The sequence below is a fragment of the Schistocerca nitens genome, chromosome 1 (genome assembly GCF_023898315.1).
Source record: "Schistocerca nitens isolate TAMUIC-IGC-003100 chromosome 1, iqSchNite1.1, whole genome shotgun sequence".
Classification (NCBI taxonomy): domain Eukaryota; kingdom Metazoa; phylum Arthropoda; class Insecta; order Orthoptera; family Acrididae; genus Schistocerca; species Schistocerca nitens.
Genome location: NC_064614.1, coordinates 682682759 through 682709794, shown reverse-complemented (window position 1 = coordinate 682709794; position 27036 = coordinate 682682759). Strand labels below are relative to the sequence as shown.

The following is a 27036-nucleotide window of genomic DNA, read 5'->3' as shown; positions in this document are numbered from 1 at the left end:
ACCAAATTTAAATACGAAGGTATAGCTTAAGGAACAGAGTGACCAATAGGTAGGACAACAACAACAAAAAACAGAGAAAATCATAACTATTTTGAATTGCTCCTGAAGCCATGATGTAGAAAGGATGTTACCACAGCATCCTCTTATTACCAACCTATTTGCATTTTTCCTGCATTGTCCAATGACTTAGGACCAGCAAAGGAACTACCTAAAAACAAACAACCTACTGGGCATAAACCAATCAGATTTCTGTAAACATCACAGCAGAACATCTAATTAGTTAGGTAGCAGATGACCAGAAGCTTGCCATGGATGCACAAGAGGCAACTATCATGTGCTTCTTAGACTTCAGCAAAGGCCTTGACACTGTAGACTTTGACATTTTGCTTGCCAAATTCAGCAGCCTAAATTTCTCATGAAGATGAGTGCAATGGATTTGCTCGTACTTGACATCTCATCAGTAATGCGTCATGTACGGCACCATAATGTCACTAAGTAATTTGATTTGAAAGATTACAATTATTATTCCTTGAGTAACTATTATGTACAAAAGGTACTGTATGTGTCAGACCCAAGTCTGAAGTAAAAGAAGGCCTGATGGTCTTAAACAGATCTGGTTAAATTAACCCCTTACCGCATAATGTGCCAGATATTGCACATACCACTTTTCCCTTTGTCAATCTCATATCTGAGAATATATTTCCAAACTGCATGTTGGGACAGATATGGCACACAATCAAGAGCAGATGTGTAAGTAGTGTATGCCATCTGTTGGGAGAGTAAGGAATTACATGTTATGAATCTTTGCTGTGTGTTGCTAGCTGTTTACATCCAAGTTTGGTCACACAAACAGTTCCAATCAGGTACAGTAAACGGTTGATTTCAGTGTTTATATTATTTGCAGAGGAAAAAGGGCATCTGTGGACAGTTATAAAGAGGTAAGTTTATATATTTGTTCATTAGAATACATATAATACTGAAAAATAGGTCTGTGACGGATATGGCACAACATGCAGTCTGGTCCAATCGAGTACGTGGTTGCATTTTACCTAAGGAGGCAGCAATGAAGATGAATGGTCGAGGCAGCATGGAGGAAAAGATAGCAACAGTAGACGGTGTGCAACTATCAGTAGTCTCCTGGTTTGATAATAAGTAGTCAACACTTTGTCAACTTACGTTGGATGCAAACCAGAAGGCGAGATCAAGAGGCTTTTCAGGGAGGAAAAAGAATACAAAATGGTACCTTGTCCACACACTGTGATGATATATAATGACTACATGGGGGGTGTTGATCTATTAGATTCTATGCTAGGATATTATAGAATTCAAATCAGATCAAAGAAATGGTACTTGAAGATATTCTTTCATCTAGTTGACTTGGCTTGTGTGAACAGCTGGCTGTTATGGAGAAGAAGAAATACGGACGACATGCCTCTTGTTGATTTCAAGGTCGCAGTTGCAGAGGCCCTCTGTAAAACTGGGAAATCCTTATCCAAGAAACGTGGTAGGCCAAGCAATGAAATACAAAAACAGCTTGACTGCAAGAAAAAGAGAGGCCCTACAGCAGATCTTCCACAGCGTCAGGTGCGACTGGATGGGATACATCACATGCCTATCTGGCTGGAAAACCGTGGTCGTTGCAAGTATCCAGAATGCAAGGGAAAATCCTATATAGCGTGTATGAAGTGCAGTACAACATTGTGCTTGAATAAGGAGAGAAATTGCTTCATCAAGTTTCATAACGTATAGAGAAAAATGGAAACAGAATGTGGGTTATTTTCTCAAAATATGTGTATTGTAATGAATAGAAAGTGTAATTGTTTTACATAAATACAGTTCTGCTAGTTCATGTACGTATCTTATTGTGTATTTTCCACATTGTGCATCATCAATCCCAAAACTGGTATCACATGGTATTAGTCGTTACTGCATGCTGTCCCATATATGGCACAAACCCTTAATTCTAAAATAACTGCCCCTACATAAGATTTAGAATTTTTTAAGCATTTTTTATGAAATCAGAACATCGAACATAACATGTAACATTTTTTTCAGAAAAATAAAAAAAATCATGCAGTAAGGGGTTAATAAATAAAGAAAGAATTATAACTTTCTGTTTTTCACTCTTTTAATTAAGCCTTATTCTTAAAATTACACATCTCCTGCATAACGAAAATGAATACTTTGAAACTAATTAGCATAGCACCTTTTGAGATGAATTAACATTTGCTTGCATACCAGAATAAGAATTTCGACATGACTACCCATAAGGATTCTAGAATAGTATCCACCTTAGCGGCAATAGCATTCATAGTAAATTTGTTTCTTTTTCAGTGGAGTTGTTCAACTGTGAATGCCATTTAAATGATCATTCGCCAAATTTTACAAGCCTTAAATAAGAAAATAGTAGTTGTGAACTATGTCAATCAAAATGTTAGCCTAGATAAACTTAGATTTTGTGGAACTGATGGTGTACTCAACAAATACATATCATATCTAACCAAAAGAACGCAGAAAGCTGTAGATACTTAATAATGCAACTACTGTGATCAGGAGGCACTTCTGACTGGAGAGAAATCACGTATGGGGTGCCAAAATTATCATTCTTAAGTCCACCACTGATTCTCATACATGTAAAGACCTATCTAATGAACGACAACCAGAATCAGGTCTTTTTCTTTTCAGCTGACACTGGAGTTGTAATCAATCAGCACCAGAAGAAAAGGTAAATTATGTTCTTGAAATGAGTATTAAATTGTTTACTGCCAATCGTCTCACTCTCAATTTCAAAAACACATGATATTTTCATCTCTGCACATCTGAAGGTACTACACCAATGATAAGAATATAACATAGTGAGGAAATAATGGCTATGGAGGAAACTTTAAAATTGTTTGGGCTCCAAACTGATGAGAAATTAATGTGGGGGGAAAAACATTTGCACTTCGAATTATTGCAAATATCAGAGAGAAACAAATCAGTAAGCTGATATATTTTGCATATTTTCATTCAATAATGTCTTATGGAATAATGTTCTGAAAATCTTTAAGAAAGAAGGACTTCACTGTCCAAATATGTGCTGTGTGGTGCTCACCCACAATCAACTTGTAAGACATATGTTTAAGGAGCTAGGCATTTTGACTACTCTTCACAGCAGATTTATTCTCTCAGGAAATTTGTTGTAAGTAATCCACTAAAATTAAAAAGCAGCAATGATGTACTGGTACTTAATTAAAATAATAGTGCCAGAAGAAATGAATGATATTCATTATTCCACATTAATTTTGTCTTTGGACAAAAAAAAAAAAAAAAGTGTCACATGGTAACACCAAAATTTTTGAACATCTACCCAGTGATTTTTTGAACAGCAAAGATAAATTTGAAAATGAAATGAAAACCTTTACCCTTGAGAACTCTTTCTATTCCACAGAAGAGTTTCCATTTTTGTAATGTGTAAAAGGTCGTGGGTAGTAATTGCTAACTCACTCCTGCATTTTTAAAAAAGAATCTGTAAATGGTCAACCTGTAGTCATATTAACATATGCATTCAGCATGAATGGTCACAGGTTTGTTTAATCTATGGGAATGAATCACAGAGAGACTGAAGGAACCTGAACTGGAAGACCTTTGAAGATAGGGATACACTATCCCAAGAAAATCTGTTAATAAAGTTCCAAGAATTGGCTTTAAATGATTACTCTAGGAATATACTACCAACAGAATCACTAACCAAGATGCAGCAGTCACCTTGCAACAGCAGCCAACCCACCAGTGTCCAGCAACAACGAAGATTCATTATGGATGAAAAGTGCAGTTCCATTTCACTCCAGCAGACATTTCACAGTACAAATTAGTTATACTGCGATCTCCACTCAGCTGCTACTCGTTACCTTCCATGGCACAAGGATCAGAGTACATGTAGTTGCCAGTCATCATTACATAAAATAACCACAGGATGATAATAGTATATTATTTGATAGTAGTTATTTATTTTGTGTTGTGCAGATCATTTTTGTGTTAGAGTATGGTACTCTTTAGAGCTATTCGCATAACAAGCAACAAATGATTTCCATTACCATCTGATATAAGAAATTTTGATCCAACGAACTGACAACTGTCTTTCAGTTTGGTCCCTTTTTCTGGTTGATTTGTTGGAGACTGTGTTGGTGTGTGTCATTATAATTAAGCCTACATTTATTTATTCTAAACAAAATTTAAATATGAAGGTATAGCTTAATCAGAGTGACCAATAGGTAGGGCAACAACAACAACAACAAAAAACAGAGAAAATCATAACTATTTTGGATTGCTCCTGAAGCCACAACATAGAAAGGATGTTGCCACAGCACCCTCTTATTACCAACATATTTGCATTCTTCCTGCATTGTCCAGTGCCTTAGGACCAGCTAAGGAACTACCTAAAAACAAACAACCTACTAGGCATAAATTAATCGGATTTATGTAAACATCACAGCAGAACATCTAATTAATAAGGTAACACATGACCTGAGGCTTGCCATGGATGCACAAGACGCAACTATCATGTACTTCTTAGACTTCAGCAAAGGCCTTGACACTGTCGACTTTGACATTTTGCTTGCCAAATTCAGCAGCCTGACGTTCTCATGAAGTTGAGCGCAATGGTTTTGCTCATACTTGACATCTAATCAGCAATGTGTCATGTGTGGCACTATAAAGTCACAATGAAGGCAGGCAATATCAGGTGCTGTAGCACCAATAATGTGTCATTACTTTTGTCCCACTGAAAATTCCAAATGTACACTATTGACCTCCAGTTGTATCTAAGGTCAAACGGCAAACCAATGAATCTCAATTTTGACCTTTGTTCACTATCAAAATGAATGCACGATATAGGGTTAAAGCTCAACCCATCCAAAACCCAAGTGGTACAGGGTGGACACTCAAGGCAAATTAGCCACAAATATTGAGAATCCCTAACATCCTTAACGCTAAATGGAACAAATGCCAATTTCTCTCCCTCAGCAAAGAGTCTAGGAGTAATAATAGATGAAAATCTAAATCAGACTGAGCAGGTGACTGCAGTGTGTAAGGAAGAATCAGTGTCTCACATCCTACAAAATACAGAGTACACCAGAAAAATGTATACACTCTTTGTCAGGCTCTATTGGGATACTAATATTGTTGTTCGATTTGAGTTACAAGTGTGTTGTAGTGTGGTCTTTGGCTCAGCAGAAGTTAGTACTTTCATATTGGTACTGAGAAAACAAGATGGCTGGACCACGCTTAACATTCGATCAATGAAAATGCATTGTGATCTGGTTTTCCAAGTTTGATAATGCCGTTGAAGTGCAACATCAGTGAAGACGGGAGTGTGAAACAGAACCGCCAACCTGCCTAACAATTAATCGCATCATTGACAAGTTTGAATTGCATGGAACAATTTGTGATATTCACAAAGGAAGATCAGGAAAACAGTGTACAGCTAAAAGTTCTGCTTCATTGACTCTTGTGTTGGAAATGTTTGTTGATTTTCCATAGGAGTCTACTATGCAATGTGCATGTGAAGCGGAGGTTAGCAGTATAAGTGTACAAAGAATTCTGTGGCTGCAAAGTGGAAAGTTTACACTCCATGATTACTGCACATGATTAACGATGACAATTCTGATGGCCGAATGCAATTTTGTGAATGGTATCAGCAAATGGTAACTGATGATGAACAATTTGTGATGAAGATAGTGTGGAGCAACAAAGTACAATTTAAACTTAATGGAACCATGAATCACCTTAACAGTGTGTAATGGACACCGGAAAATCTGCATGTTTATGTGGATAAAGTGGTCAATCTCCCAAGGGTTCATGTGTGGTATGGAATATCATCTAGGGGCTCAGTAGGACGCTTTTTCTTTGATGCTACTGTCACTGGAGAAGTGTACCTGGAAATGTTATGCACATCAATTTTGCCAGGTATATGTGCACTTTATGGAGCTGCTGAAGAGGTATTCTACCTAGAGGATGGGGTGCCAAAACACTAACCACCTAGCTATACGAGTTTTCCTGGATGACAATTTTCTGGGGCATTGGATTGGACAAAGAGCGTGCATTGAATTCCCTCCAAGGTCACCAGATCTAACACCTATGGACTTCTACTTGTGGGGAACTGTGAAAGATAATGTCTATCGACGTAAGCCATGCCCACTGGAGGAACTTTGCAAGGAGGTTACAGCAACATGTGCAGTGATCCCCACTGTAATAATGACTGACGTAATTGCTGTGACTGCTAGTCACCAACGGTGAACATTTTGAGCATTTAAAGCAACCATGTGCTGAACTGAAGGTTGTACAACATGTGTGATCAATTATTAAATGTAAAATAAACACATAAGTAATACTTTTTGTTCCTTAAAGTGTGTGTACATTTTTCTGGCGGACTCTGTATAAAAACACTCTTCCCTCTTGAACTGAAAAAGAAACATTTCCTAGCACTTATACTTCCGATTATTTATTACACCAATGTTACCCTACAAAGTCTTTCTCAGAAAAGCTCATGGCACTTGGAACATGTTATGAATGCATTATATCTGTGATGTCCGAACCTTTGATCATATTTCACCATCATAAGCACAGCTCCCCTGGCTGCATGCAAACAAGTGCAGAGACTTCCATACCCTCTGTGTTCTCTACTGTCTTATCAACAAACAACATCCCTCATATTTCTCCTGGAACCTAGTGCACTTGTCTGAACAACATGAAAGAAAGACCCATATCCCTCAGAGCAAAAATCCTTTCTGTCCCACTCCATAATTCAGCCGCTTTCTCGAAGTCCTTCGCAGTAGCAGGAATCTTACACTGGCATAACTTTCTGGATAATATTAGAGAAATAAGTAACATATCCAGCTTCAAAAAACAGTTAATGACTTATCTACTAAAGCAACAATAATGATAACACTGTCCATGTACACACTCGTTATCCTTGTACATGCTTCTTTCCAAAAAGATTTTCTTCATTTCTCAGTATTCTTAGCTGATGAAATCTCCTTAAATCTCATTTCCTCCGTACTATTATTATTATGTGTTTGCGTGAGTGTTTGTTTGTGTATGTATGTGTGTCAATTGTTGACAAAGGCCTTAATGACAAAGCTATAATTGTGTGAATCTTTTCATTGTGCCTATCACGGTTCAGCATCTCCGCATTATGGTGAGTAGCCACTTTCCTTCTCTAATATTGCTACATTCCATCATGGATTTTCCATTGTTTGATTATTATTATTATTATTTCTTTCCTTTCTCAGACCTTAGGTCTGGTTCGAAATGAAAGTGACGCGGACCTTGATCAAGCGTCACTTCCTTTTAACTGTACGGTATATGCTACATTGCGTTTAGGAACTTTCGGGTAATTGAACATGTATCAATAATTACGGATTTCTGTAGTTGTATATATATGTTTGGATGTAGCTGTACTGCGTTGATGTACTGGTGGATATTGTGTGGTATGACTCCTGTAGTTGATAATGTAATTGGTATGATGTCAACTTTATCCTGATGCCACATGTCTTTGACTTCCTCAGCCAGTTGGATGTATTTTTCAATTTTTTCTCCTGTTTTCTTTTGTATATTTGTTGTATTGGGTATGGATATTTCGATTAGTTGTGTTAATTTCTTCTTTTTATTGGTGAGTATGATGTCAGGTTTGTTATGTGGCGTTGTTTTATCTGTTATAATGGTTCTGTTCCAGTATAATTTGTATTCATCATTCTCCTGTACATTTTGTGGTGCATACTTGTATGTAGGAACGTGTTGTTTTATAAGTTTATGTTGTAAGGCAAGCTGTTGATGAATTATTTTTGCAACATTGTCATGTCTTCTGGGGTATTCTGTATTTGCTAGTATTGTACATCCGCTTATGATGTGATCTACTGTTTCTATTTGTTGTTTGCAAAGTCTGCATTTATCTGTTGTGGTATTGGGATCTTTAATAATATGCTTGCTGTAATACCTGATGTTTATTGTTTGATCCTGTATTGCAATCATGAATCCTTCCGTCTCACTGTATATATTGCCTTTTCTTAGCCATGTGTTGGATGCGTCTTGATCGACGTGTGGCTGTGTTAGATGATACGGGTGCTTGCCATGTAGTGTTTTCTTTTGCCAATTTACTTTCTTCATATCTGTTGATGTTATGTGTTCTAAAGGGTTTTATTATTATTATTATTATTATTGGTATTATTATTATTATTGGTATTATTATCATTATTAGGGGCAGCAGCAGCAGCAGCAGCAGTAGAATTACTGCCAGTATTAACCTTATTAGTTCACAATCAGGATTATTTACCGATATTGTCACTATGACAATGGTCATTAGGATACATGTGCTATTTTCAGGATGGGACAAAAGTAATGACACATTATTGGTGCTACAGCACCTGATATTGCCTGCCTTCATTGTGACTTTATAGTGCCACACATGACACATTGCTGATTAGATGTCAAGTATGAGCAAAACCATTGCGCTCAACTTCATGAGAACGTCAGGCTGCTGAATTTGGCAAGCAAAATGTCAAAGTCGACAGTGTCAAGGCCTTTGCTGAAGTCTAAGAAGTACATGATAGTTGCGTCTTGTGCATCCATGGCAAGCCTCAGGTCATGTGTTACCTTATTAATTAGATGTTCTGCTGTGATGTTTACATAAATCCGATTAATTTATGCCTAGTAGGTTGTTTGTTTTTAGGTAGTTCCTTAGCTGGTCCTAAGGCACTGGACAATGCAGGAAGAATGCAAATATGTTGGTAATAAGAGGGTGCTGTGGCAACATCCTTTCCATGTTGTGGTTTCAGGAGAAATTCAAAATAGTTGTTATCTCTGTTTTGTTGTTGTTGTTGTTGTTGTTGTTGTTGTCCTACCTACTGGCCACCTTGTTCCGTAAGCTGTACCTTCATATTTAAATTTTGTTCAAAATAAATATATGTAGGCTTCATCATAATGACACACAACAACACAGCCTCCAACAAATTGACCAGAAAATTAGACCAAATTATTGTAGTTCTATTTCTAATATTAAAATTATTATTCCTTAAGTAACTATTATGTACATAAGGTACTATATTTGTCAAACCCTGTGTGATGTAAGAGAGGGCCTGATGGCCCTTATCAGATTCGGTTAAATTAGTAAATAAAGAAATAATTATAACTTTCTACTTCTCACTCTTTTAATGAGGACTTATTCTTAAAATTACACATCTCCTGTACAACAAAAATGAATACTTTGAAACTAATTAGCATAGCACCATTTGAGATGAATTAACATTTGCTTGCATAGCAGAATAAGAATTTTGACATGACTACCCATAAGGATTCTGCAATAGTATCCCACCTTAGTGGCAATAAAATTCTTAGTAAATCAAAGTTTGTATTTCATTGGAGTTGTTCAACTGTGAATGCCATTTAAATGTTCATTCGGCAAATTTTACAAGCCTTAAATAAGAAAATAGCAGTAGTGAGCTGTGTCAATCAAAATGTTAGCCTAGATAAACTTAGATTTTGTGGAACTGATGGTGTACTCAACAAATACATATCATATCTAACCAAAAGAATGCAGGAAGCTGTAGATACTTAATAATGCAACCAATGTGATCAGGAGACTCTTCTGACTGAAGAGAAATCACATATGGGATGCCAAAAGTCTCATTCTTAGGTCCACCATTGATTTTCATACATGTAAAGACCTATCTAATAAACAACAACCACGATCAGTCTTTTTCTTTTCAGCTGACACTGGTGTTGTAATCAATCAGCAACAGAAGAAAAGGTAAATTATGTTCTTGAAATGAGTAGTAAATTGTTTACTGCCAATGGTCTCACTCTCAATTTCAAGAACACTTGATATTTTCATCCCTGCACATGTGAAGGTACTACACCAATGATAAGGATATCACATAGTCAGGAAATAATGACTATGGTGGTTACTTTTTATTGTTTGGGCTCCAAACCGATGAGAAACTAATGTGGGGGAAAACACCTTTTCAAACTCTTAAAACAATTATTCAGCCACATTTGTACTAAGAATTATTGCAAATCTGAGAGAGAAACAAATCAGTAAGCTGATATATATTGCATATTATTATTCAATAATGTCATATGGAATAATGTTCTGAAAATCTTTAAGTAAAATAGCCTCACTGTCCAAATACATGCTGTGTGGTGCTTACCCACATTCATCTTTGTAGACATCTGTTTAAGGAGCTAGGTATTTTGACTGCTCTTCACAGCAAATTTATTCCTTCGGGAAATTTGTTGTAAATAATCCACTAAAATTCAAAAGGAGCAATGATGTACTGATACGTAATTATAATAATAGTGCCAGAAGAAATGAATGATATTCATTATTCCACATTAACTTTGTCTTTGCCACAAAAAGGGGTGTCACATGCTAACACCACAATTTTTGAACATCTACCCAATGTTTTTTTGAACAGCAAAGATAAATTTGAAAATGAAATGAAAACCTTTACCCTTGAGAACTCTTTCTATTCCAAAGAAGAGGTTCCATTTTTGTATTGTGTAAAAGGTCATGGGTAGGAATTACTAACTCACGCCGGAATTTTGTAAAAAAAGAATCTGTAAATGGTCAGTATGTATTCATATTAACATATGCATTCAGCATAAATGGTCACAGGTTTGTTTAATTTGTGGGAGTGTGTCACAGAGAACCTGAAGGAACTTAACTGGAAGACTCTTGAAGGCAGGCGTACACTATCCCAAGAAAGTCTGTTAATAAAGTTTCAAGAATTGGCTTTAAATGATTACTACAACCCTCTATGTATCACTCACATTGGGAACATGAGGATATATTAGAGTAATTACTGCACACACAAAGCCATTCAAACAATCATTCTTCCCACACTCCATATATGAATGGAAAAGGAAGAAACCCTAATCACTGCTATAATGGGATGTGTCCTCTGCCATGCATGTCATGGTGGTTTGCAGAGTATAGATAAATCATCCATGGATCATAATACTACTAACAAGGGAACCTCCCCATCGCACCCCCCTCAGATTTAGTTATAAGTTGGCACAGTGGATAGGCCTTGAGAAACTGAACACAGATCAATCGAGAAAACAGGAAGAAGTTGTGTGGAAGTATGAAAAAAAATAAGCAAAATATACAAACTGAGTAGTCCATGCGCAACATAGGCAACATCAAGGATGCTGTGGTCTCAGTAGAGCCGTGGTTAGCGTGAGCTGCTGCGGAGCAAAAGGACCTTGGTTCAAGTCTTCCCTCGACTGAAAACTTTTACTTTCTTTATTTTCACAAAGTTATGATTTGTCCGTTCATTCATTGACGTCTCTGTTCACTGTAATAAGTTTAGTGTCCGTGTTTTGCGACCGCACCGCAAAACCGTGCGATTAGTAGACGAAAGGACGTGCCTCTCCAATGGGAACCGAAAACATTTGATCGCAAGGTTATAGGTCAACCGATTCCTCCACAGGAAAACACCTCTGGTATATTCTATACGACACTGGTGACGGCATGTGCGTCACATGACAGGAATATGTTGTCGACCCACCTAACTGGTACACTTGGCGAATGGGTGAAAAAAATTCTTCTACCTTGCCCGATTTAGGTTTTCTTGTGGATGTGATAATCACTCCCAAAAAAGTGATGAAAACATAAGAGTTTGTCACATAAACTGCAACAAATAAATGCAACAGTTTCACAGTCGCACAGTTTTCCCTGTGCTCTGTCAAAACATATGTTTTTAACGTTTTCAAATTTTTCCGTGTGTAGACTGTCAAATCCTACATATGTCCAAGCAAATCTGAACATGTCCTGGAATTTTGGAGAGCGAAGTTGATTATGTGTGAGTACCTGAACTTTGATAATTGTCTGAAAATTAAAAATTTAACATTACACTCGAGGGAAGACTTGAACCAAGGACCTTGCATTCCACAGCTGCTCACGCTAACCACGGGACCACTGCACTACTGAGTCTATAATATCCTTGATGTTGCCTATGTTGCGCATGGACTACTCAGTTTGTATATTTTGCTTATTTTTTTCATAGTTCCACACAACTTCTTCCCGTTTTCTCGATTGATCTGTGTTCAGTGTTTCAAGGCCTAGCCACTGTGCCAACTTATAACTAAATCTGAGGGGGTGCGATAGGGAGGTTCCCTTGTAAGTAACATTCCAAAATGGTATCAAAATGGCTAATATTTACGAATAGGTGGAAATACTGAAAGACAATGAAATTACAGGAAAGTCGCTACATTCATGTTCAATTACATAATGGAACATTCATTGTAAATAGTGGAAGTACCTTCATCTGCAAACTGTAGGAAGCAGGGAGAATGCACATTGTTGGGATCTTATAGATGTCTTAACGCTCAAACGAAAAATTGATAGCCTGTTGAACTATCAAACAATATTTTCTACCATTCTCAAATTATGCACGAACTTACTTCTGCGTTGGAGTTAGCCCTTTGCATTAATTCGTCCCTCATTTTTGATGAGTTACCGTACATAGAAAGAAGGAGCCTAATACTTGTAACAAAAAGCGAAGGTTCGGAAAAAGTGATGGAGTATTAGTTAAAAGGTATTATTCGCGCAAACAATGTTGACACTCAGCGCGCTGGCTGATGGGAGCGACTGTAAATGCGAAATGCCTTTACAGTCGCTCCCATCAGCCACGGTGCCGAGTGTCAGCTTTGCGCATACACATGGCACCGAGCGAGATGGCGCAGTGATTAGCACATTCGGGAGGACGACGGCTCAAACCCATGTCCGGCCATCCTGGTTTAGGTTTCCGTGATTTCCCTAAATCGCTTCAGGCAAATACCGGGATGGTTACTCTAACAGGATATGTCCGCCTTCCTTTCCCATCCTTCCCTAATCCGATGGGGCCGACGACCTCGCTGTTTGGACCCTTCCTCTAAATTAACCAACTAGCGTACACTGTATATTCTTAACATCATAGAAATAACCTGGGGCGTGTGTCGTGCTTGGGTAGCTTAGTGGGTAGAGCACTTGCCCGCGAAAGGCAAAGGTCCTGAGTTCGACTCTCGGTCCGGCACAGAGTTTGCCGGTACGGTAGCTCAGCGTCTTCGGTCAGACTCAGTCAGAGGGTTAGCTGCCCTATGTAATTAAAAAAAAAAAAAAGAAAAAAAAAACTGAGTTAAAGGGTGAACGGTGGACTTGAACAAGCATCATGGGACGTCCGTCCCAAACAAATAGAACGAACACTAAATAACAAAATGAGATAAAAAAACACTGCACGGCATATTCTTAACATCATAGAAATAACTTCTGCAGAAGTTGTCATGTATGCACCGGTTCTCTAGATTCTTCATACACATACGTAGGATTATTAGAAACTTACATACTCAATATCGATGTTCCACAACGTTAGGCTAGGTAAAAATATATTAGGCCTATACCAACGCCTATACAGGTTTATTTAATCTTGCCCTTTGCGACCTGCGATGGAGGCAGGTATAGAATTAGAAATACAGAAGATGTGTAGATAGAAGCTAATTATACTCTTATAAATCGTTGCAATCTTGTTCATGAAACTGATAGTTCGTTGGCACAGTTCCGACACGCCTAAGTACTTGTTTTCTTTTCGTAACTGCCGTCCTGTTATGATTTTATTTATTGATCCATCTTTTAAGCATTTTCCATGCAACTGATGTTTTACATAATATTTGTATAGCTGCATAATAAGTCATTTTTACCATGTTGGAGGAATACATTTGTTTTATATTGGACACATTCAATAATCATTAAATATAAATACGTCATACAGAATGAGAAAAGGAGAAACTATGTGATACCACAAAGCAACGACACATCTATCGTAGACAACAAATGCAGGCCGAAAAGCTACACCCATTACTTTCAACGTTGTCTTGAAATCTCGTTGAGAGAGTACTCAGTCCACAGAACCACTACAAATAGTCTTTCTGCAGGGGTGCAGGACCATTTTTATGATGCAGTTTGCTTTCGGATACTAATTCGTTCTTAAGCATTATTTCTGTTACTACTAAGAAAATAAACCGATTTATAGAAAATAAGTATTAGCTGGAAACCAGAAAATTATAAAACATTCAAATAACTGCAGCTTACACCATTATTCTTGCTAGTGTATCACATCAATTTTTGACGTTTGTTGCCGTGGGGGGAGGACCAATCAGAGTTGGCTGCACTGGTTGTTGAAACGAAGAGAGGGACGCCTTCGCTCTCAGCCGGAATATTGTTTATATTTTGTATTTACATTTTCCTATGAGTGCATATGAACAAGGGGAACAGCTTTACTTGGATAGTTGCACTTTAAATAATTCCGTTGGATTTCCTCGGACTTCTGGATTTTGTATGTGAGTATAAGGACTGAAAATAAATGTTTAAAGATGTCGGTTAATGGGCGCTTTGTAGATATATTATTTATCTTACGAATTTAGTGTGTGCTACAGTTACGTTCTACCGTATTCTGTCGTGTATTATTATATTAAATGAAAATGTTCTGTGTGCAACAGATGTGATAAGAGCGAAAGAGCAGCGGGACCCATTGTCTTTCAGATTAACGCAGTAGTAGATGCACTGGATTCGGAGCATGAATTTAAAATGTTTTGATGTTGTCAAAAAACGAATGAAGCAGAAAGTATGAAGATTTAGAGGTGTAACAAGTCACATATTACACCATTGTTTCATCATCGACATCAGTGTTGGAATGTAATATATAGCCTACTGTAATCAATCATAAAATTTACTACCGGTGCGTACATAGCACTTAAACGAAGTAACTATTGTGGTTGGTAAATTTTATTTACGTAGTAACCACATCACGCTACTGTTGCTTTATGTGTTGTTGGTGAGCACCAATAGAGCAGTGATTTTTTGAAAGATCAGTAAAAATGAATTTAAGTTGTAATAAGTAGTAAAACTGAATACTTGAAAGAGAGTGAATGATATAATTAGCATAAGGAGGCATAGGTTGTAAGGTTTATAACTGAACATTCTCACAAATCAATTAATGATGTAGTTCGACATACTTTATTGATAAACTTTTTTATGTTTATTGAGAACTTATACAGACTTATGCTTTCACTTCTAAATCCATTCTTTTTAAATCTACATTCTTCTGAACTGCTATTGTTATTTGGTCATGTTTGACTAGTGCAATGTATTTTGTGGTTCTTAATGGCCTATACAGACGGCTTTGTCCTGTGACATAAAGATGTTGTGGCATATGATACCACATATACACAATCATGGAATTTTGGTTGGGGTGATAGATTGTAGCATAGGTTAGGTTGGAAGGGTAATAATTTGACTGCGATTTGGTGAAGACAACAAATGTGACAGTTTGGTAGGGAGTAGCTGAAGCGGTATTGAAGTATTGAGTTAATTCGATTGTGGTACTAAATGTTCTTTTTTACATATATACTTAATTCTTTGATGATTAATACTTTTCATATTTCGAGGTATTTATTGTTTTAACTATGGCTGTCTGAGACATTTTGCTAAAATGTTCGATGTCAGTTCTTAAAGTTCCTTTCATCATTTTGTTCTGTGGTGGTTTCACATTCAGCTCATTTGACAGTCTACAGGTTTCTGAAAGGATTTGTGTTTCATCTGGTTTTACTTTGTTGATACAGTTGCTATCTCTTTAGACTGCTAGAACTTTACCATGATTTTCATGCTGTACATAATTGTGGCTTGTTATTTGTTTTGTATTTTTACTGTGACAGGATGAAGTTTCTGATTCACTCCTAAGTGTTCTTTATCCTCATTGTGTGGTACTGATAATGTTCAGTATTGATTTAAAATGTAAGCAGTAACATTTCACTTTTGTTGTTGTTGTTGTTGTTGTTGTTGTTGTTGTGGTCTTAAGTCCTGAGACTTGTTTGATGCAGCTCTCCATGCTACTCTATCCTGTGCAAGCTGCTTCATCTCCCAGTACGTACTGCAGCCTACATCCTTCTGAATCTGCTTAGTGTATTCATCTCTTGGTCTCCTTCTACGATTTTTACCCTCCACTCTGCCCTCCAATACTAAATTGGTGATCCCTTGATGCCTCAGAACATGTCCTACCAATCGATCCCTTCTTTTAGTCAAATTGTGCCACAATCTCTTCTTCCCCCCAATTCTATTCAATATCTCCTCATTAGTTATGTGATCTACCCATATAATCTTCAGCATTCTTCTGTAGTACCACATTTCAAAAGCTTCTATTCTCTTCTTGTCAAAACTGTTTATTGTCCATGTTTCAGTTCCCTACATGGCTACACTCCATACAAATACTTTCAAGAACGACATCCTGACACTTAAATCCATACTCGATGTTAACAAATTTCTCTTCTTCAGAAATGCTTTCCTTGCCGTTGCCAGTCTACATTTTATGTCCTCTCTACTTTGACAATCATCAGTTCTTTTGCTCCCCAAATAGCAAAACTCCTTTACTACTTTAAGTGTCTCATTTCCTAATCTAATTCCTTCAGCATCACCCGACTTAATTCGACTACATTCCATTATCCTTGTTCATCTTATACCCTCCTTTCAAGACACTGTCCATTCAGTTCAACTGCTCTTCCAAGTCCTTTGCTGTCTCTGACAGAATTACAATGTCATCAGCGAACCTCAAAGTTTTTATTTCTTCTCCATGGATTTTAATACCTACTCCAATTTTTTCTTTTGTTTCCTCCACTGCTTGCTCAATATAGAGATTGAATAACATTGGGGAGAGGCTACAACCCTGTCTCACTCCCTTCCCAACCACTGCTTCCCTTTCATGTCCCTCAACTCTTATGACTGCCATCTGGTCTCTGTACAAGTACATTGCCCTTGTATAGACCCTCTATATACTCCTTGCACCTTTCTGCTTTCCCTTCTTTGCTTAGAAGTGGGTTTCCATCTGAGCTCTTGATGTTCATACAAGTGGTTCTCTATTCTCCAAAGGTCTCCTTAATTTTCCTGTAGGCAGTATCTATCTTACCCATAGTGAGATAAGCCTCTACATCCTTACATTTGTCCTCTAGCCATGCCTGCTTAGCCATTTTGCACTTCCTGCCGATCTCATTTTTGAGACGTTTGTATTCCTTTTTGCCTGCTTCATTTACTGCAGTTTTATATTTTCTCCTTTCATCAATTAAATTCAGTATTTCTTCTGTCAACTACGGATTTCTACTAGCCCTCATCTTTTTACCTACTTGATCCTCTGATGCCTTCACTACTTCATCCCTCAAAGCTACCCATTCTTCTTCTATTGTATTTCTTTCCCCCATTCTTGTCATTTGTTCCCTTATGCTCTCCATGAAACTCTGTACAACAAACAAACCCAGGTGAGTTTCCTGGAAGTCACCCGTTCTTTACATCATTTTGTTTTTCGGTATTGGTAGTTTTAAATTGTGTGTGCATTCCATAGTGTAGGAGAATTCCGGCCTTATAAGTTAAATATTGCAGTCGAGTAACGTGAAACGTTAAATTTCTAATGAGTACTACAACAGTGCTGCCAAGTGGTAAGACACTGGACTTGTGTGTGATAGGACGGCAGCTAAAATACCCTTTCAGTCTTCTGGATTTATCCTTTCCAAAATTTCCCTGAAAAGTGTTGAGTATGAGTTCTGGGAATTTTCCTCCGATAGAGTATGGCCAGTTTTCTTCCTGTTATCACCCACTTTGAATTTCTGCTCTGCCTCCTATGACCTCATCGTCAGTAGGATGTTAACTGCATCTCTACCTTCCCTTTTTTTATACAGTTGCGCTGTACACAGTATTGTGTGGCCAATATTTACATGTACATCCATACTCTGTAAATTACCGCAGTGTGCATGGCAGAGGGTACTTCCCCTTGTACCAGTTATGAGGGTTTCTTCCCGTTCCATTCACATATGGAGCCCGGGAAGAATGATTGTCTGAATGCCTTGTGTGCACTGTAATTATTCTAATCTTATCCTCATGATGTCTACACGAGCAATACATAGGTCATTGTACTATATTTCTTGGGTCATGATTTCAAGTTAGTTCTTGAAAAACTGTTAGTAGACTTCCTTGGTATAGTTTATTTGTATCTCCAAGAGTCTACCAGTTCAGTTTCTTCATCATCACTGTAACAGTCTCCCATAGTTCAAACGAACCTGTGACAATTCTTGCCGCCCTGCTCTGTAGTGTTCAATATCTCCTGTTAGTCCTATTTGGTACCAGTCTCACACACTTGAGCAGTATTCTAGAATGGTTCACACAAATGACCTGTAAGTAGTCTCATTAGTAGACTGATTGCACTACCCTAGTCTTCCACCAATAAACCAAATCCTACCACCTGCTTTACCAACTGAGCCTATGTGATCATTCTGTGTCCCTACGAAGTGTTACATCTAATTTTATTTGTATGAGTTGGTCAATTCCATCTGTGTCTCTTTGACATTATAATCATGGGATACTGCATTATTATTTTTTTTTTTTTTTTCATTTTGTGAAGTGCACAATTTTACATTTCGGAACATTTAAAGTAAATTGCCAATCTTTGCACCATTTTGAAATCTTCTTGAGATATTGACTGACTGAATATTTATGCAGTTTCTTTCAGATAGTACTTCATTATAGATAACTGCATCATCCGCAGAAAGTCTGAGTTTTTTAGCAACATCTTCTGCAATGTCATTAATATGCAATGTGGTTGAGCACAAGAGGAATTGTTGCATGGGACATACGGATAAATTGGCCATAGTGAAACACCTTTGCCAGAGGGTGACCATGAAATAAAATGCTCCGTGATGAGTGTCATATCGAAAACATCTCATTGTCATGTGCATATGTATAGAGAGGCTATTGAAATTTATAAACACCATAATAATTTTAACAGAAAGAAGAAGGTGTTAAATAAAATAAAATCTGGATGTCAACACTGCAACATAAGAAAGACAGTCGATCACTTTCAATTGAGAATTTTGGCATTAGGCCTACCAGAGATAATCTCATGGTCTACATCGCACGATGGACTTTGGCGTCCTCTATAATGGGCATATGTTTGGCACTCTCAAGTTCTTCTTGCAGTTCACCACTGTACCTGTGAAGATGACCTGCACAGTCAGAGAGGAAAAATTAGAAGAATATGTTACACATCGATCATTTTGAAATATTCTAGGCCTATTACAGTAGTTATTGAAGGCTTCATGCATTGCCCGCTTGACAGCCAAACATTTCATTCAGAGTCTCTCTTTCTATAGTCCCATTCTTTGTTTTACACTTATTATGCTGTAGTCTCTGTTTCTTTAGATGTCTCTTTTTACAGTGACTGTATACCGTCGGGGCCCTCCCATTATGAACTTTTTTGCTGGGTACATTCTATCCAACATATGGTCAACCTTTTTTTTTTTTTTTTTTTATTTTTTTTTTTTTTTTTTTTAAGTTGAGCCATAGTTCATCTACATGCTCCTGTCCTGTGCTGAAAGTTTCAGGTTCCTCATTGAGAGATGACACTACCAATTTTTTTACACAGTTTTTCCTTCTTGTCTAAGTTGGCTTTTGTATTTCAGTAATTATTGTTGCCACAACTGTGTCAAGCTCACTGGTAGCAGTTTCGATGTCAGCACCCTCAGAGACGTCAGGTCTCCTAGTTTCCATTAGATCCAATATATTTTCATCATGGGTGGGGTTCCTAACTATCTGTTTAGGTAATTATCAGGGAAGGCATTGAGTGATGTTTTATATGATTTCTTACCACACCTAGCACTAACAAAACTATTATTTTCCCAGTCAATTGTTGGATGATTAAAGTCTTCACCAATGATTACAGTATGATTGGGGAACTTCCATGCAAGTGAACTGATGTTATCTCTAATGTTTTTGGCTGATGTGTTGGCAGAAGAGCCAACACCGTGTTGCTAGAGGAGGCCGAAATGCACGCGTTTAAGCTCACGCAGACTGGCGTGAGGTCTGGAACAGTTAAAGTAGTTGAGTCTAATAAATAAAGTACGAAGCTCTTGGAATACTTAACTTTAATCCACAATTGGAGAACATCGCTCTTGTTGATACATGAATTATAATCTCAATATAAACTGATAATGGCGCCTTGCTAGGTCGTAGCAAATGACGTAGCTGAAGGCTATGCTAACTATTGTCTCGGCAAATGAGAGTGTATTTGTCATTGATCCATCTCTGGCAAAGTCTGCTGTACAACTGGGGCGAGTGCTAGGACGTCTCTCTAGACCTGCCGTGTGGCGGCGCTCGGTCTGCAATCACTGACAGTGGCGACACGCGGGTCCGACGTATACTAACGGACCGCGGCCGATTTAAAGGCTACCACCTAGCAAGTGTGGTGTCTGGCGGTGACACCACATTGGCTACATTAGTATATGAGTGTGGTGGGTGATTGGAAAGAGTTAATCACCATTTTATAAGGTGGGCTTTGACCTAACACAAAATGCCAGTGATCTGAAATCTTATGACTTATATTGGTTCACAGCTCAAGAGCATATACTGTAAGTACTATGGTTCTGAACGTACAATTGTGAATTGTACTTGCCTATTGCATTTTATTGTCACAAACATTAGAAAGCTTTTTGCACTTGGGTGTGCACCCTGTGTTAGTCTCTTATTGCTCTACAGTGTTATTTCTCAGTTTAACAAGTCCAAAGATTGTCAGTGATGCTTTTTCATTTCCCTGTTTGAAGTTAGCCATTATTGAATAATTTATTTGTTAAATTTGGTTTGAAGATTTTCCAACAAATGGAAGTTGCAAATGCTGAGATTAAGAGCATTATTACATTAGGAATGTCAGCAGTATATGAAATGTAATGGGGAACTCATGATTTTTTGTACAACTTGTTCCGCTAATCATTTATTTTTGCAACCAAGGTTTCGTGTTATTAGCACATTGTCTAGCATTACTGGCAAAGATGTTAAATGTGTGAAATCTTATTGCTAAGGTTATCAGTCCCTAAGCTTACACACTACTTAACCTTAATTATCCTAAGTACAAACACACACACCCATGCCCGAAGGAGGACTCGAACCTCCACAGGGATCAACCGCACAGTCCATGACTGCAGCGCATTAGACCGCTCCACTAATCCCGCGGGGTGCAAAAATGTTAAAACATCTTTGCCTGTAATTCTAGGAAATGAACAAATAATCTAAATCCAAGGTAAAAAAAAATTTATGAACTAGTGGCTATAAAATATGTTTCTTCCTTTATGTTTCACCTAATAAAGTCAACAGAAATTGTGAAATGTAGTGCCTGCCAAATGTCTAGCAAATATCTTTTTATTTAATTATTCTTCTAGGAATCAGTTTATAATGTATGTCATATGTCATCATAATAAAGTGAAAATAAAAATATGTATAAGAACAACTTTTACTGGGATAGGACAGGTTTTTGTCTGTGATATTGCTGAAGGAACATGAAATGATTATTCAGGTTTCCCTTAATCAAGTTGGCTGGACAGAGCAAACACCATCTTCATGAATATGGGGTCAGTGTCTTAAAAACTGCTCTGTGTCATTCGATTGATGCCTATGGTACAATGTTATTTTGTTCATACACAAGTTGCACAAGAGGAGTTGTGACATAAAAGATAGTTTTGTATTGTTTCTTTGCATCTATTTGTGCCATCATTGCACATACTATGGACACCCGCAAGTGACTCCGTAACCATGAACTTGCTGCTATGTCCCTTGCATTCTTATAACTCTGTGTGGAAAATTGAGTTCAGGACCGTAAACATGCTATCATGTGCTATGCACATCTCCATTTCTTTCCTCCAGCCCACATGGAAAACTGAGTCACGAGTCAGCTGTTGAACTCAGGACAGTGACAGACATTACTAATTATGCAGTATAGATCTTGGGCACATTATTTTCATGTTAAAAGCATTTCACTGTGATCATATATGGTAATTTGTCAAGGTAGTGTTGTCTTCTTTTGTCGGTAAACCCTACTTTGAGTTTTGTAAGTAAGTACAGACAGCAGAAGTGAACTAGAATCATTGTTTGGGTGTTTCAGTCAATTTCAGTAGTCAGTTTTCTAACTTGTGTATAGCAGGATAGTAGGACACTGACTGATAACATTTTTATAGATGCTGCTCAGGCTGAAACAATGTGTATCAAATTGCCAAAGGACTATTTGATCATGATGTGCTATTAATGGAAATAAACAATATCGCACCTTGCAGCCCTGAGTCAGATTCATACAAAGCCGTAAGACTTATTAATGAGAACAGGATGTAATGTTTCAAGATAAAGTTAAAAGAGGTGGTTTGGGATGAGGTGTATATAGAAAGAGATGCTGTCACCAAATTCAATTTATTCCACAGTAAAGTTGTATTCATATTTGAAATTTGCTTTCCTAAAAAGTTATCCAGAAGATCCATCAAGGGAAAAAGAAATATGTCACGGGTAACTAAAGGAATTAAAATGTCATGTAGGAGAAAGAGGGAAATATATAAAGGCCAGAGTGAGTCAAGGTCCTGCATTACTTCCATACTCCCAAAACTACTGTAATATTGAAGTAAAGTCATCAAATACATAATAATGCCGATAATAAAAACTAGGCGTATGTGGATTATTGTCAATTGGGAGACGGGATAGCCAGTCAGTGTAAGAGATCAAATAAAAAGTAACCCAGTTCCATCTGAATTAGTTTTCTCTTCTGAATTTTACAAATTAGATATTTATTTGTTTATTGCCTTCAGTAAACATACAACAACAAACTAAACAAGAAATATTAATAATTTAAGCAAAAGAGGGTGTAAAATATGTCACACTAGACAGAGCCCAGGTGTGTAAGTGAAATATGTGACAGTAAATAGGCTACAGCACTTGCTTTGTGATGTGGTAGAAGACAATCTATGTGCAGCCCACATCACATTTGCTGTGTATTGTTCTTGGAGTTCCTTTCCAATTTTCTTCATTGCAGCTTAATTTTGTTTTCTTTTTTGCCACAACTACCAGGTGATTTTTTTCATTGTGTCTGATGTCACGCAACAGTCTTACCTTTGTATGAATTATTAGCAGGGCGACAGGACGTTTAGGAATTATTGCATTGGATGTCAGGTAACATTTCACAGTGCTGTGTCAAAATTGCAGCGCATATTCATACCTGTCTTTCTGTAGAGAATCCATGTATTATTTATAGACACATCCAGTAGCCATGTAAAAATTAGCCACCATCATGTCTTTTCTCTGATGCTCACCCTGTATAGTGCTATATTTTCATCCATTCGGTCAGTTCCCTCTACATTTTTGTTGTACTCTCCAATAACATTTGGCTGGGGTGCAAGGATTCTTTTCTTCTCTTGTCTGGAATATCAGTGCACTGAGCTTAATGAATTGATTCCATGGCTTGTTGAAGTAATTGTTACTGTAGACTTATCTAGCCACCTGGTAGTAATCATTCCACTTTCTTGCCGCTCTTTTAACCAATATCACCACTCTCATTCCTTTGGAACATTGTGTTAGAGGCTACAAGTGGACATTCCTTTTGCAGGCTATTCTCACAAACAGTACTTGTTGCACCACAGACTTGTTCTTTTAGATGAGCCAACATTGTCGGTGATGTTTACAGGTTGTCAAAATAAAATGTGTGAGATCAATTTTTACTTTTGTCAGGGAGTGAATCAATCACGTTTTACAAATGATTTCTCATATACTTTGTTCCATTGGGATCAGTTCCATGGCATATCTGAATATCCACTAGATATCCCATATTTGTGTTTCAGCACCACGCTTTGTACCCGTATCTAATGGTTTTACCTTTCAGAAATTGTTTGCATTTCTGACTGCCAAAATACTTCATCAAGCTCTCATCATAATCCAGATCTGCCCAGGTTGAAAGTGGAGAGAAAATATTTTTCTCAGCAGATTTATTAATGGACAAAGTTTCCACATTTCACCATTTGCATTGATTTGTCTGTTATCACATGATGAATGAATCTCATAATTGTTCCAAATCTGTCTCTTCTCATCATTTTGTGCCCCATTTGATGTCTCATATCCAGCCTTGAATCCCAGCAACATCTTCTGCTTGGTAGAGGATTCTAGTCCAAGAGAATTAGAAATCCTAGAAAACCTTTTATTTCTTCATGTGTTATTTTGGGACAGTTCTTGAATAAAGCTTATTTTGTAGGTTTGGTAACGAAAACTTTAATTGTTTCATCATTACAGAACAGTTCAAAGCACCGAACTGAAGGCAAGCTCCTGTATTTACTATGATAACTCTCAGGAAGCAAAGTGTTGTCACTTTTCAGATCCTCCCATCTACAGTCTCTGATTACAGTTTTTAAAATCTGTAGCTTTTTGGTTCCATTTGAATTGATGTTTTCTTGATTATCACAAGAGTAATCACTCTAAAGTTCACAATGTAACCTGTTATAGTTGGTCAAAACTTCTCCTGCACCAGAATGAAGCTGGCTTGGTTCAAGATTGGCTATCTTTCCACCCCCATCTGCTTCACCAGAATCTTCATCTGACTCCACAATAGCTTCAGGAGACTCAATAAATATATCTGTTGCATCTTCTTCCTCATCTGCCTTCAAAATAGCCAGGATTTCACACATAGGCAAATCCCTGAGAAAGAAGAAACCATTATATTGACTGTTCTGCCTAGCGTAACATGTGTAACACACAATTAAAACTAGGATAGGAACCATAATAGTGAATTACATTTTGTGGGTGACCTGTATCATAAATTTCAGCACTTCTGCATTACAGTCAATCAAAACTCTTAAAAATTATGTGTTCTGTTGCGACAGAAAGTAATACTTCTTATTCCAAGACATAATCTTATTCAGAAAAAGTATTTAGTAATTGAAGCACCAACCTAGTACAAAAACAAATCTCCCGCGCCTTATCTTTCCAGTCTCCCACTACTTCCGAAAGTTCCACCATCCGGCCACAGTGGAGCAGTTCCCTCGTAACTCAGGACTGGAGCGACTGACTTACATTCTCTGCCAGGGTTTTGATTACCTCTCGTCGTGCCCTGAAATGAGAAATGTCCTGCACACTATCCTTCCCACCCCTCCCACAATGGTATTCCACCATCCACAGAACCTACACAATACGAGGAGCTATCCAAAATTTTCGGGACTGGTGCTGCCTTCTGTTGAAAACCTTACCTTTGGACTAATGGTCACCATCACCCTCGAAGTAGTTCCCATCTGCACATACACACCGGTCCCAGCAATTCTGGAACTGGTCAAACATTTTCTGGAAATCCTGTTATTCGAGGGTGTTTATCACCACCAGCGAAGCTTCTTGAATACTCTCTAGAGTGTTGAACCGACGGCCTGTCAGCTTGAGTTTCAGTTTTGGGAATAGCACGAAGTCACAAGGTGCCAAATCTGGCTAGTATGGTGGGTGGGGTACAACCGCCATGTTGTTTTTTGCCAAAAAGGTCCTGGTGAGCAAGGACGTGTGACAGGGCGCGTTGTCGTGATGCAGCAGCCAGTTCCCTTGACGCCAAAGTTCAGGCTGTCATCGCCACACATTTTCATGGAGCCATCACAAAATGTAACAGTAGTATGCGGAATTCACTGTTTGGTTGGGTGGGACAAATTCTTTGTGCACAATTCCTTTGGTATCAAAGAAAACAATGATCATGCTCTTCACTTCGCTCTTCATCTGTCTCGCTTTTTTGGGTCTTGGAGAGCTCGGGCCCTTCCACAGGGACGATTGTTGCTTTGTCTCTGGGTCATAACCATAACCCAGCTCTTGTCGCTGGTGATAACCCATGACAAGAAGGTTGGATCATCAGATGTGGTCTGACGAAGGTGCGTGCACACTTCAACACGCTGTGCCTTCTGATCGGCAGTCAAGATCCTAGGCACAAATTTTGTGGTGGCATGATGCATGCCCAATTCATCAGTTAACGTTCATTGACATGCCCCATAACCAATACCCGCTTCATCCACAAGGTCTTGAATGGTTTGACATTGATCCGTATGAACCAGTTGTTGAAGTTTGCCAACAATGTCTGGTGTTGCACAGCTAACGAGCTTTCCAGTGTGAGCATCATCTTCGACGTTTGTACGGCTGGCTCTGAACCGATCATGCCACTCAAACACATGCGTATGGCTCATGCTCTGTCCCCCAAACACTTGTTGAATCATTGCAAGGGTCTCCGGAGCACTTTTCCCAGGATTCGCACGGAATTTGATACACACGCGCTGTTCTGTTAGCGGATCCATTGTAAAATCGCCACACGCCAAATACAAAATATTATGGGAATTACTGTGGACACACAACACGTCCTCCTAGCTGAATGCCACTCCGCACACTGACTCGTCAGATATGCAGCTGTCGCCACCTAGCGGTGCAAAGACCTGCTACTCCTACTTTCCAGATGGCAGCACCGGTCCCAAAAATTTTGGATTCCACATCGTATACTTGTCCATCCTTACACAACCCCAGCTCCCGATCCCTTACTTCATGGCTCGTACCTCTGTAATAGATGTAGAAGCAAGTCCTGTCCCACATGTCCTCTCACCACCACCTACTCCAGTCCGGTCACTAACATCACCTATCCCATCAGTGGCAGGGCTATCTGTGAAACCAGTCATGTGATCTACAAGCTAAGCTGCAAGCACTGCTCTACACTCTATGTGGGCAAGACAACCAACAAGCTGTCTGTCCGCATGAATGGCCACTGACGAACTGTGCTCAAGAAACAAGTGGACCACCCTGTTGTTGAACATACTGCCAAAAATATCCTTCATTTCAATGTCTGCTTCACAGCCTGTGCCATATAGATCCTTCCCACCAACACCAGCTTTTCTGAATTGCACAGTTGGGAACTTTCCCTGCAATATATTCTATGTTCCCGTAACCCACCTGGTCTCAACCTTCGTTAGTCCCTGTCCTCACCCACCCAGCCCCTTCTCTGTTCCCATTCCAACACTATACAGCCGTCATTCCACCAGCATACCTGGTCTTTTTATTTGTCTCCTTTTCAGCTGCTTCCCTCCCCCTCCCCTCCTCCCACCTCCCCCCTGCCCTCTGTCTAACCTGCAGCACTTCACTGTCCTCTGCCCCCACCATACTATCCCTCCCCCTCCCCACCCCGGCCT

The 27036-nt window shown here is 38.4% G+C and overlaps 1 protein-coding gene across 6 annotated transcripts in view; it reads left to right on the top strand.

Moving 5' to 3' along the window:
* The first annotated feature begins 14201 nt into the window (after positions 1-14201).
* Positions 14202-27036, top strand: part of LOC126259293 (broad-complex core protein isoforms 1/2/3/4/5-like) — a 344638-nt gene continuing 331803 nt past the window's right edge. For all 6 annotated transcript variants that reach the window (XM_049955966.1, XM_049955958.1, XM_049955975.1 and 3 more), the window contains exon 1: positions 14202-14352. The gene's annotated coding sequence lies outside the window, so the exon portion shown is untranslated. The remainder of the gene's footprint in view (positions 14353-27036) is intronic.